Below are 13046 nucleotides of genomic sequence, written 5' to 3' on the forward strand. Positions count from 1 at the left end.
GCTCTCGGCATCCCTCAGCGCTTGTGGTGCTTCACACACTGTAGCGTGCGCCCGCTTTTCTTCGTCTTTAACGCCTTTAACCGCCTTCGCCGCTGTAACTCTCCTTTCTCTTTCTTTTTTTTTTATCCCCTCACCCCCTTCCCCCCGTGTAGGGTAGCAAACCGATTATTATTTCGGTTGACCTCCCTGCCTTTCCTCTTCTATATCCTCCTCCTCCTCCTACGTGTGCGGATATAGGGTGTCCCAGCTAAAGGTAACCAAGCTTGTAAAAGAGAGGATGTTCCCTAGCCCCGTGAGTCCAACTGAGGGTTGTTGACAGTCGTGTGTCCTAGTCTGCAGTATTTTTGTATTATGCAAGCGTGATTAATTAGCAGAGACTAATTAGCAAACTTTTTAATTATTGCCTTCAGGAAGAAAGTGCCAATACAGGAGTTGTAGATCCCATAAAAAAATAACCGTTTCGTTTGCCGTGTTTGCAACCGAGTACCACTGGTACAGCTGCTTTTATTTGACTTAAAAGAAAGCCCTCGAAATACAAAAAGAACCACGTGATAGGGTAGCAGTTTCAGCGCTCCCAAATGACCGATGAAGTAACGACATCCGCTGATGTTTGCAACGCTGTCCCGAACAGGGTTCGGCGTTTTGAGGTGGTGGCGAGATATGCGCCAGGAACTGCTTATGCGTCATGGAAAGTGAGCGGGCACTGCTTTTCATGGAAGTGAAGCGCGGCTCGCATGGAGCGCTTTTTCACGCGAAACCTCGCCTCGAGCGATAGGCATGTGGCCGTGCCGCGAACTTGAACCGTCACGCGCTGAAGAAACGGTCGCCCTAGCGCCTCGCCCTAGCGCCCATGCGAGAGTCGCTGGCGTACATCTCGCAACCATCGCAAAAAGCCGAACCCCGCTCGGGACAGCGTTGCAAAGATAAGCGAATGTCGTTGCTTGGCCGGTCGTCTGAGAGCGCTGAAACTGCTTCCCTATCACGTGGTTCTTTTTGTATTTCGCGGCTTTCTTTTAAGTCAAATAAAAGCAGCTGTACTACCAGTGGTACTTGGTTGCAAACACGACAAACGGTTATTTTTTTATGGGGTCTACAACTCCTGCATTGGCACTTTCTTCCTGAAGGCAATAATTAAAAAGTTTGCTAATTAGGCTGTGCTAATTAATCACGTTTGCAAAATAAAAAAAATACTGCAGACTAGGACACGCGACTGGCAACAACCCTCAGTTGGTCTCACGGGGCTAGGACACTTCGTCTTTTTTAAAAGCTTGGTTACATTTAGCTGGGACACCCTTGTAAAGCTACCGCTGACGACGTAGGCGATCTTTCGTATTTTGTGATTCACCAGGCTGCATTGCACGGCCACGCGATTGCAGCACCACAGCCGCAAGTAATTTAGAAGCGCGTAACATATGAGCGACCGATGACGACGACGACGATTTAGACGCTAGTAAATAGCAACTGCTGTATATACCAGTTATAACACTCAATGCAAGAGGCTGCGGTAATACGACAGGGAGACCAGAGACGTCAAGGAATAAAGCTCCTCCGTTTCCACTTACGTTGGTTTAGTTTCGTGACACAGACGGAAGGACACCGGCTTTTCTCGTGAACAGGACCTCTAATACTATAGCATTAATATCGCCAGTATTTGCTTTACGTATAGTTAGCACAGCATATCCCACCTTTGTTTATTGCAGTTGCTTTACGCTATGTAAGCAAAAATGGAAAGCAGCACAGCACAGCGCGCAGTAAACCGGCTATCGCCGGAAATTTATGCACTAAGCAGCGAAGCTTTTGTTTTTTCTGCTAAATGCCGTAATGACGAAAAATTTCATTATGTTTCGGAAAGTTTCGGCTTCAGGTTGGGCTGACCCATCAGCCCCGGTGATGTGGATGTACACTTGACCTAGAAAAACGTTCTATACGGGCGACGCATTCGAGAGCTCCAGAACATTACAGTGGGACTTTCGAATAAGTTAAGACCAGAAAATTTCAATAATGAGTATAAAAAACCATCGGCTGGCCTCTTGATCCATCTAATAGGGCCGGCCTTTCTAGGAAAGAATTTTGGTGTGTTGTTATCACACTTCGAAGCTAAACTTTCTGTTGGCTAGGCAGTAGAAGAAGAAATGAATGAAACGAAAGTTCGCTCTTGTCTCGCTCTTATCCTGAGCACAAAGGTAACACCGATACCCCCTCGCCACGAGCACTTTTTTCAGAAAGCTCGCATGCATGACGCGACGACGATACATCCGATCGCAAATAGCCCGTAACGTCGAGGCCTATCTTTTTGTCCTGTGGGTGGACCTTGTGTGACGACAGCCTGCGACGGTAACAGCGAGGACGCTTACTCCGGAGAAAGTTCAGTTGACAGCCGTCGTTGTATAGACTAAATCCTCGCTCTGTAGGGGTCATTGCACTTTGACCTCTGCAATTGTTTTGCACGGAGCCGCTCGGAAAAGTTTACGAAGTGTAGGGCTCATTCGCGTGTCAAAGCCTATACACCTCCACGAGCATGGTGCGTACACATGGCCCGCGTTTCGCATCGCACCCTTACTTACTGCCTCTTTATTCAGGTCACTCAAGCTGAACGCCGCTAGGTGCAGCCTCGACGGTCGTCCTCGAAGCAAGAAAGTGGAGGTTTCTGTCGGAGAGCGTCAGACATCGCGCATAAATGACATCGCGATGACGGCAGAGAAAAATACGCGTCGATAGCGTTCTCGGCTTACGTGTTTTCCAGTGGCACACTGGGCCGAAGACGATCCGCGCGATGACCTTGAAGCACCGTTAACTCGCGCCGCGTCGGTAGACGCGCTGCGTCCGGCGGTTGAACTCGGCGGGCCGAACGGGCGCAGGGCGAGGGAGTGCCGCAGTGGAAAATGGGGGGAGGAGGCCGCCGCGCTCTTCTAACGTGTTTGTGCGTGTTTCGCAGGCCGACTGGGCCAGGTTCATGCATCCCCAGCGTTCACTGGCCTCCTCGATCACGTGACAGTGACGTCACGAGCGAGAAATATACATTACGGACAACAAGAAGCAAGCCGCGAACGGCACCATTCGGTCCGGGCTTTCCTCAGGGGAAACTAGGTTGAACTTCGGAGGGGGAAATGCTGCGGAGCGCCCTTGGGAGGCGCGTCTTCGCACTCGGCGGGCGCAGCTGGACTTTCGCGGCTTTCGCTCCCTTCGTAACGCGGTACAGGGAGCAGCTCTGCTCGACTGCTCTCTTGCTTCGTCCTCTACTGCGTCGTATTGACAGAAGGCGAATTGTTTGTTCTCCGGGGCTATTTGTCGCTACGCCGAGTGGAATGGAAAAGAACGCTTGTTTGTTTCCCAGGCGTCCGTGACACCGTTTCTCGAGGAACGCGCCTTGAGTAGCTCGCATCATGCGGACGTCAAAACACAAGAGTTGGCAGACAAACCGAAAGTGCGTATCTGTTGAGAACTGTCGGATGCTGAAACCTTTCAGGTGGAATGTCTTCGTCAGGGGAGGCGTATAATGATCGAAACAGTTAAAGGCTCGGACTTAAGCGCTGTTCCAGATAAACGCAGTAAAAGTACAACGGACGAGGCGATTTATTTTATGTTTGTCTTGTGTACCGCGATCATCACATCAAGAAATGTGCCAATTAGTGTAGGGAAACAAGGTTCAATTAGGTACTACAGTAATGCCGGATTTGAGGGCGATGTTGTTATCGGGGGTGGCTTCCTGGCCCTCCGGGGGCCCGATTCTGGCCCTCCGGGGGCCCAATTCTCGATACTCACATTCACCTGTCGGCGCCATATTGCCTCTCTGATTGGCTGTCGGAAGTGTCAATCGCCGTCAATGGGCGTGCCAATCAGGGTCGGTTACAGGAGCACTTTTCGCGTTGACGTCGATTTGACGTGGCAATGAAAATGTATTTTTCGCAGCGCTATTCTTGGTGCCCGGCTGGTACATATATGTGATTGTGAAGGGAAAAGAAGCTACAAGTGATCCGTGCAAGAGCACTTGCGCTCAGCTTGCCAATTTCGAGAAAATAGCTGCACACCGGAAATGCCAACTTCCTAAAATCTGATTGGTTGGAACAATATCTCGTAAAGCACGTGATAGGCACACATTTTGAAGTGATGTCAGATTAACGTTTCATCACGTTTACGTTGTGCCGCCATTGCAAAAAATGGCTGAAATTCGCCGCCATCATTTCGCCTGGCGAAAGGTGTCCGAATCATGCAAATGAGTTAGTGAAATGCTGATTTATACGGCGTTAGGTAGCCGCATTTTAACGGGTATTTATTTCAAGACAAAACTATGTTTACAAAAGTCTTGTTTTGATTGCACAATGCAATGATATGGCGTTATAAGGGCACATCTGAAATAAGCAACCCTTTAGAGCGTTAATAGTGAAGGCTTGAGTGTACAGACGCATAGTGGCGCTAACTGCTCTCCCGTTGCAAACCCTTCACTCGCAGTGAGAAATCATCGGTCCGTGCGGTTAGTGTAGCGCGAAAATTGCTCGAATGGCGGTGCCGGCGCTGCGATTTGCTCATGATTTGCGGCTCGTTGCATTAATTCGTCGTTTGCTAAACCCTAGAAGTGGGAAAGGTGAGCGACTTTCGAGGTCACGTACCGCTATGCTTTCGAGTTGTGTCTGACTCGACAGCTCGTCTGTGCAATCACCTGACGTTGCATATGGTGTGGTGGCTATTCAAGGATGCATTGCGGCGAGAAGCAGTGCCGAACTGTCGAGCTCTGAGGAGCGATCGCCAGCTGTGAAACGTCACTGAACGGATGGGCTTTGCGCGCGTGATGAGTGGATGACACGACAGGTGTTCGCACAGCCGAGCAACAAACTCCAGGAATGTGTCGGTCTTTTCGACGAGACATCCGTGTGTGTGTAGCGTCATTTTCATTTCTTTTGCATGCGTGCTGGAAATGACTGCTGCGAATCCAACATTTGTATGCGGCATTCCGCTAGGCTTTTTTCATCATACTGTTTTCAGTTTTTGCACACGGCGCCAAGTTGAGAAAACAAAGCCTAGCATGCTAGTACGTTCGTCGATTTCTGTTTTTTTGGTGTTGGTGAATGTGAAAGGCAGCATAGGTGAAATCAGATGGAAGCCGTCGTTTCCTTAAGTGTGGAAAAAAAAATTCGTGAAACTCTAAAATAATACTATAACCTGGCTTAAGCATTATACTGAAGCACACAATAGTGATTTCGCTATTCAAGCTGAAATTTTCATAACAGTGTTACATCATCATTTACACAGCAGTCACGTGGAAATGACCGTAGGAGGGTGAAAAAAAATGTTTTCTCTTAGGGCGCGGAAAACAAACATGTATGACTTTTGTACATTTTATTTACAGGTGTGCTGTTCCTGCCATTGAAGGTTCCAGCTCACACGAAGTCTGGGCGGGATCCATCCATGACCCGTTTGTGTGCAATCTCTCTTCATGTGCTGCCCGCATGTAAATCGTCAAACTGGTGAGCACGTGCTTAGTGTGTTGGGGCAGGCATGAAGGGATAATATGTTTGCCTGCAGTAAGATTGCGTACGGCTAATGATATCTGACTGCATTTATGTATAGTTTATTGAGCAAGCAAAAATTCAGGGGCACTTTGACTGTCTAAAGTGCGTAGAGGCGAAAGCGTTTTCAGCACCACTTTGACTGGCTCTGTGGCACTGGTGGCGTCACATATAATTGAGTACTAATTACTAAGTGACGACGAATCACTAATTAATGGTTAAATACTGATTAATGACTGAATACTAATTAACTGCTAATTAATGACGCTTAAGCTTCGCATTTAGGTGTGGAACGCGACAGCGTGTTGTAGCGCTGCCAGGGAGTCCACGGAACGCCACCACCCGTTTGGCGCGATGCCTTGCCCTTTGAACGCAACGCTTTTTGAGGAGTAATTCTCTGTCATATCGGTGGACACCTGAACCGCACCGTAGAGGAAGGGAGGAAGTGGGAGTGAAAGAAGACAAAGAGGGCCGTAATGAAGAAAATGAGAATTGTATTTGAGGAAAGGAAATTACGCAGTGACTGTCTCATATATCTCGGTGCACAGCGGTCAAAATTCAGGGGGACACTTTTTTGACCTAAAGTGTGGTCACTGATGTGTGGTTAAGAAGTTAAGCTTCGCCTCTAAGAGTGGAACGCGACAGCGTCTTGCAACGCTGGCAGGGAGTGCATAGAACGCCATCGCCCATTCGGTTGTACGCTTCGCTCGTCGGTAAATGGGTTTTTGAGGAAAGGAAATGCATCTGTCTCTCATGTCTCGGTGGACACCTAAACCTCGCCGGAAGGGAAGGGAGGAGGATGGGAGTGAGCGAAGACACCGTATTCACTAAACGCGCCTTTGTTCATTCCAAACCGTCGAGCTGGCATGGCGGAGTGGATAGCATGCTCGTCTCGCACGCCGGAGATCGGGGTTCGATTCCCGAGCTCGACCAATTTCCTACTCGGTTTTATTTATTTATATGGCCTGACTAGAAATGCTAATTAGGGTGATTGGGTAATTAAGTAATTAACTAAGCTCAGTCCCACTTACTTGGGGCATCACTATACGATCGCTTCAATTGGCTGCAAGGTTCTAGCCAAAGTACAATTGGCCCCGTTTGAAATTCGCGCACTGTGACGTCACGACCGTTTCGACCAATTGAAAAGCGTGACATTTCTGTCGACAACTGCTGCTTACAACGATGAGACATTAAAGGTTTTCGCCTTAAAAACAGTGTAAATTGAACCACATATGAAAATGATGTAAATTAATCATGTCTGTACTTTTCAGGTGACAGCGGAGATAGGTGTGGGTGGCACGCAGTGATGTTCTGTGGCTTTGAATTTCTCTCAGTGACCACAATGTCAAGGTGGCCGCATTTCGATTGGTGCAAAATGAAAAAGCATGCATATACTAAAAAACTCAAGGTAGCCATAACTAGTTAAACTTGTGCCCTTCCTTGCAATGTATTCTGTAGTGATTTTCTTGAGTATAAAAAGACTGAAACAATTATTTGCGTGCATCAGTTTGGGAAATCTGCCATCAAGTGCCTCTAGCTATATGGCAACAGTTCGTTTTGATACTAATGATTGATTTTGCAGTGAGCATATTTTACATTTGTGCGTAAAACGAGACTATAGTTGAACTTGCGGCTTCAACAATTTCACATATTTGGAAACGCAATGTCTAGCTCGTTGGGAGATTTCAGTGCACAGCGTTGATTAACGTGCAGATGATGGTGTGCATCTTATGCAGATGTGGCGGACCACTCTCACTGTGGGGTCTCATGTGCTCGGGAGCCATGACGCCAGATTCATCTTCGCTCACCCCTTGGCTGGACTGGCTGCCTAGCTGGGTGGTCATACCGGGTTCCTGAACGATTACATGAGGTTTCTGCAAAGGTGTCATGGTCATGGTACGGCATGGTCAAGAGTTCTCTGAGAAGGTCAGCACAGCTTGCACTCTGCAACACAACATATTCATATTCCACACTCAGCTGCAGGACCATGACACCACTGGCAAGTGGTGATAATAGCAGGAGCACCAACATCTACAACAAGGAGGAGGACCCAGCACCATTTGGATTCTACCTGACAGACAGGAAGTGCATGATCAGCAGCTGCGTGCGGGAATTGTACTCACTGCCATGGTTTTCATGTGTAGCTATGCCACAAGCAATCAGTGTACATTTGCTCTGCTTCAACTTTGATACCTGCTAGGCAGCTGATGAAGTCTTCATCATTTTGGTGCTGTTCTTTAAATAGGACCATATTGGTGGTATCCATGACAGTAGAAATTAGTTTTGTCTGGTGCTGCAGTTTTTTGTGAGTCAGGAAGTGTCCCAAGTATTTTCAGTCTGCCGTCTGCCAACTTGCTGAGTGTGTGCTTAAACACACGCTTTGGCGATTGTGAAGAAGTGCCGTTCCTTCGTGTGGTGCCTCCCTATATGTTCTGCTTGTACACAACGCACGTTTTATTTGGTGCTTAAGTTCAGTGAAAGACAGGAAGGCGCCAAAATGTTTTCCTTCTAGCATGAGGGTGTTGACTAGACATGCTTTCACCAGTGCTTTCCGGTTTGTTTTGGTGTTTGTTGAGAGCCAGCAGTCCAGAACATGCTCAACATACAGCATGGTCGCTGTGTCTCTAGTCATTACAACATCTCTTCTTCAGGGTGCAACACGTCTTTTGTGGCACTGTTTGTGTGATAAGATCGTAACATGCTTTCCCTCATGGCATTTGGTTGCCTCTGTGTTCTTGCTTTCGACTCCTTCTTTCACATGGTGCTTGTAGTTATACAGCAGTGAACTATTTTTCCTGAAAGAAAAGTCACGTAATTGTTTCATGGTCATTTTCCCAGATGAAAATGCAAGGACTGGCCATTTTTGACACGCGTACCCATTCCCATCTTCTAGCTGAAATTTGTACCCCTGATGAAAACCTACACATTGTACATTAATTCAGTTGGAGGAAACTAGAAGTATAAATTATGCAGCTGGACATAATTTGTGTTTCAATAATAAAGCTCCAAATGGCATTTTGTAGCTGGAAGGGCATGATCCGGTTCAATAATTCAGCTAGAAATGGATCATAATAGTAGTAGTAGTAGTAGTATACTTTATTGACCTTTCTGGGTTACTCAGGCGGTCTTCCCAGGCCTGGAATATTTTTCTCTTTCTAGTATTTGTGGTCCGGGATCTTTTTCTGTGCTGGCCTATCAACCTTGAATGCATGCATTGGAAAATCACTGTCCACCTGTCCTCCCATTGAAACTCTTTTAGATCCCATTTTCATTGACTTGTCCCCTTGCACTTTGCTTCATATAAATTGGGGATGCTGTTTGGTTATTTTAAGACAAATCCTAGACAACGTGTTCACCCTCTACACTCTTAGTGTGACTGGACCATCAGTGTCCGTGCTGCCATTTTTCTGTTTAGCAAAGGCAACTGCTGGCTACTTCAGTTTGCAAATTAGGCAACACTAATGTGCATGTACACCACTTTCAAATGTTTATGAAAGACGGGTCTGTCCCGAAAAAGTTCTTATCTTTGTAGACGAGACATATTCGTCAATATGTAATGTTGCGCACTAGATAATGATTCGCAGTTAGGCTGCATAATGAATTCTAGGATGCATGAAGTTCAGTGATGAAAATAAATTATTTTGCCAATAATTGCTTCCACAAACTTTTCACTGTGCATGTAAAAGACACCTCACTCTTTTTAGGCAAATTGCAAGGCATTGCAACTTGTCTCGCTCCCCAAAAATGTAGGGGGACACTTAAGCTCAGCATCCATGGGTATGACACGACAGTGTTTATGACTTCCAGCAGTGGTTTATCTTCACACACAAAGTCACTGTTCTTCATTCGTGTTCACACATTTATCACAATTGCCCCAACACAGGTTCCACATTCTTGTGTTTGAACTCTTCCACACTGCAGTTCACCTCCATAATGTTACTGTAATTAGTTTCTCACTAATTGGCGCATCTCTAGTTCACTGCAGTAATTACATTACTAAGCTTCAAACTAAGCCAACAGCACCCACACATCACTACCCCCTCCCCCCTTTCTATCTCAGCAAAGTCAATGTGCCTACACGGCCTAGTTGGTAGCATGCCTGGCTGGCGATCCAGGGGTCATGGGTTTCAAGGCAGACAGAAATTTATTAATTTTTTTACGTAACATCTCTTATTTTGTAAAGTGAGGTAGTTTCAGACATGTGCTGACATTTGATTCAGATTAGAGATCCTCTTTTCAGTGACTTTCACTGCGGACATCCACGCGTGAAGCACGTTTTTTTGACACAATGCCGGCAGGATAACACTGGGTTTTCTGCTGAATGGCAGCCTCTCTTCTTGACAGTGGTGTGTGCAGGACTTCCATACCTTTGTTTTCTGGTTGCACATGTCAGCCAACTTCTTAGCACTAATTACGATGCCATTACATGCCATACAGCACTAATGATATTACTTGGTAGTAATCAGAAAAAAAAATATTCTTATAGTGTGAAAAAAGAATAGCAGCCTGTTTACACCTGACTTGGTTTGCTTTCATACTTCTGCTTGAACTTTAAGAGAAATTAGCCAGCAAAGCTGTACAGGACGGTAATTTTTCAGGGGGCTTAAATTTTATGCACAGACACTTGCAATTACTCCAATTTCATCAACATTTTGCAACCTGTTCTATCATTATATTGGTGACGAATAGTTCCGGTTCATTTATTTAACACTGTCCTCGTGGAAACTCTGAATCAGACTTGCTTACCATTTTTCAAGCTGCCTTAATCATGCTCAAAAAACCAATTTACCCTCCATATGCACACACCACTAGGCATTTTAAGTGTTCTATTTTTTTCATGTAGTGAAAGAGTGTAATACACACATAGAGGGGAGAAATCTCCAACCTGTAACTTATGCTCGAGTACCAGAGCGGATTTTAAATGCACCTATAAGGCTTGCCCAACAAACCGAAACCTCCTTTCCAAGGGATGGAATCACAGGAACGATGGGAGGCTGCTCTGCGCAGCTCACGGGCAGAGCTACAGCTTTGCATCATGGCCTGGGCCTTGAAGGTCGCCGTAGCCAAACAGCGCCTGGTCATCTAGAGTGGCCTGAGGGCCTTCGCCGTCCTGTTCAACACCCCTTAACCCACTCTCACCTAATCCACTGAAGCTGGACTAATAAAGCTATTACCAACCAAGGGCTGTAATAGCCTTCTTGCCAACGCAGTTAAACACGGTAATTTTGAACTGCTTCTTTGAACAAATAATCTCTGAGCTTTACACAAGCTCTGTTCTCAGTACAGGTAGGCCCTTTGTTATTGGAATGTGGTAATCTACTGTTGCAGAGCAACTTCGATTGGTCCTCAGTCTCCTTTCAAGCATTTGTCAGCATTTCAACTCCTACGTATGGTACGGTGCCCTTCACTGAACTGTAGACGTCATGTTTTGAGTGTACATAGAGGGTTGTCTATTTTAGTTCACAGTAAAGGAAACTACTTTGAAAGGGAACGCATTTCATTGAACATTACTCTCCTGCAGTGCACAATAGTGGCATCACAGGATCTTTATTGCATCAGTCTATGGCGTAAATGTTGCCTAACGGCATTGTGATACACCGCTCAAAGAGAACCAACAATGGCCCTGATATGTATGTGGTCAGGAGTGTGCACAGAGGGAAGGTCATGCACTTGCACATCAGGCTAGAAACATGACTGAGGCCTCTTGCAGGTTGCTCGTGGAGTGCGCAGGGCTTGCCAAAACCAATCCACATCATCCAGTGTTATCATGCTGCATTAATGAACCTTTTGCCAGAATACCATTGCTTGTCTGTGATGCAGCCTCCCTAAAATACTGTGGGCCATGTTAACCTTGCATTTCTTGCCCCCTTCGTGTGTTATCTTGCTGCTGTGCATACCTGTGCTTTTGTTGATGTGTTGCTGTTCTTCCTTCTTAATTTCACCTTTCTTTTTCTTCTCCTTCAGCTCCTTGAACTCACCCTGGACATGTTCAGGCATGTACACTAGATAATACGCGTGTATGTGCATGCTATGATAATAACTTGCATGAAGCGAATAAAGCAAGTGTCTTGCACACTGCATTAGCTCTTTGTAATGTGGTACCACCCTCCACCTTCACTATCTACCTCTATATTCGTGCCGTTCTCCAGTGTTGAGTAGCATATGTGAAGACATTTTTTTCCAGTCGACTTCACCTCTCCTGACATCAATCCATGCCCTCTTACAAAGAATCTTTCTGCATTGAAAGGAGCTGCCTGGTGCTGCTGTAGATGCATTACTGTTGTCCTACAACAAAGGAGTTGTGGGGATGGGCATGACAAATTTTGTTTGACCTCTCACATTTTGGTGCGTACTTGCATCACACGAGTGGTGTAGCTGGCTATATGCCCTTGGTAAGTGCTATGTGCTCATTGTTACACGGAAATAATGATAATGAGGGCATTTTCAAACATTGAAAGTAAAGAGTATTATTGAAAGCCTTTTTTTGTTTGAATAAAATAATGTACCTGCTACTCTACGCCGTGAATTCCTGAGGTGCTTTATATAAAGTCCGTGAAGTCTGCTTGTAGGCACACTTCATAGTTGATGTTCACAAAGCAAAAGATGAGTGCCTAAGAGCATGATAATGAGGTATATGTCCTATTCAGATTTAGTGAAATGCCAACACTGTGAAATATATGCTTCTGTTGTCAGTGGACTTTTAGCGGCGTATTTTTTTTTTTTTTGAAGTACTGGCGGGAAACAATATCTCCCTATTTTGCTTTCTCATTTGTCGTTTTTGATAATAAGACATTATACGCCTTCACAGCGTTGCGCTTGACGCGATTCGCAGTCGCGTTTCGTGCGCGGCCGCTTGCAAGCGTAGCCAAGGATAGAGTTAAGTTCGACATCGATTCCTAAAATGTATAACGGATTGCCGTGCTAGGCGTGTTTTTTTTCCGCAGCTAACATTCGCTGTGTAAGGCCCCATGCGCTACACCGCTGAAGACGACACGTTGAGTTAAAGCTTTCCAACGCCACTGACGCGTTGAGGTTACGATCGAGAGCCAGCCGTTTCTCCGCCAGTTTCTCTCTCCGTGATGCTGATCGCATCTCACAAGTGCGGAATCGCCGCATGTGGCGATAATTGGACACGACACGCTGTGCGATGGCTTCGGACGATAAGCGGTCGCTTCATTCCAGTACTCCAAATTCTTGCCTGAGAATGCTGGATTTAAGAGCCGCAGGGTCACGAATAACACTTCCACTAGTTTCGCTGCATAAATATTTTTTCCTCCTTCTCGGTCCGCATGTGGCAGTGATTCTGGCTTAGATCTAGCCAGTGGGCACGCCCGTGCGCTTTCCTTTTCATTCTTCGTTCAGTCTCAACAACAACAGTGGACGATGTCGAAGGGAGCTGCGGTTCGAAGAAAATAAAAAAATAAAAAAGGCGCAGCATGTATGGAGGACATGCGAAAAGAAGCTTGGGATAACCTAAGGTTCAGCAATCCCCCCGGCATTCAGTCCATGGCCGTCGAATGGGCCGGTGTCGCCCAAGGTCTC

General features: G+C 46.2%; 2 protein-coding genes across 4 annotated transcripts in view; one reads left to right on the forward strand and one right to left on the reverse strand.

The window, feature by feature from the left end:
- LOC149341148 (retinol dehydrogenase 11-like) overlaps positions 1-2909 on the reverse strand; it is a 49894-nt gene extending 46985 nt beyond the window's left edge. Inside the window, exons 1-2 of one of the 2 annotated variants that reach the window (XM_089543027.1) lie at positions 2733-2909; positions 2565-2647 (exon numbers count right to left, since the gene is read on the reverse strand). The gene's annotated coding sequence lies outside the window, so the exon portion shown is untranslated. The remainder of the gene's footprint in view (positions 1-2564; positions 2648-2732) is intronic. The other variant, XM_089543028.1, reaches the window with a different exon arrangement.
- Positions 1-13046, forward strand: part of LOC149341147 (retinol dehydrogenase 14-like) — a 243055-nt gene that overhangs the window by 174682 nt on the left and 55327 nt on the right. The gene's annotated exons all lie outside the window — the stretch shown is intronic.

Source organism: Amblyomma mixtum, chromosome 5 (assembly GCF_055824585.1).
Source record: "Amblyomma mixtum isolate Tamu chromosome 5, ASM5582458v1, whole genome shotgun sequence".
Classification (NCBI taxonomy): domain Eukaryota; kingdom Metazoa; phylum Arthropoda; class Arachnida; order Ixodida; family Ixodidae; genus Amblyomma; species Amblyomma mixtum.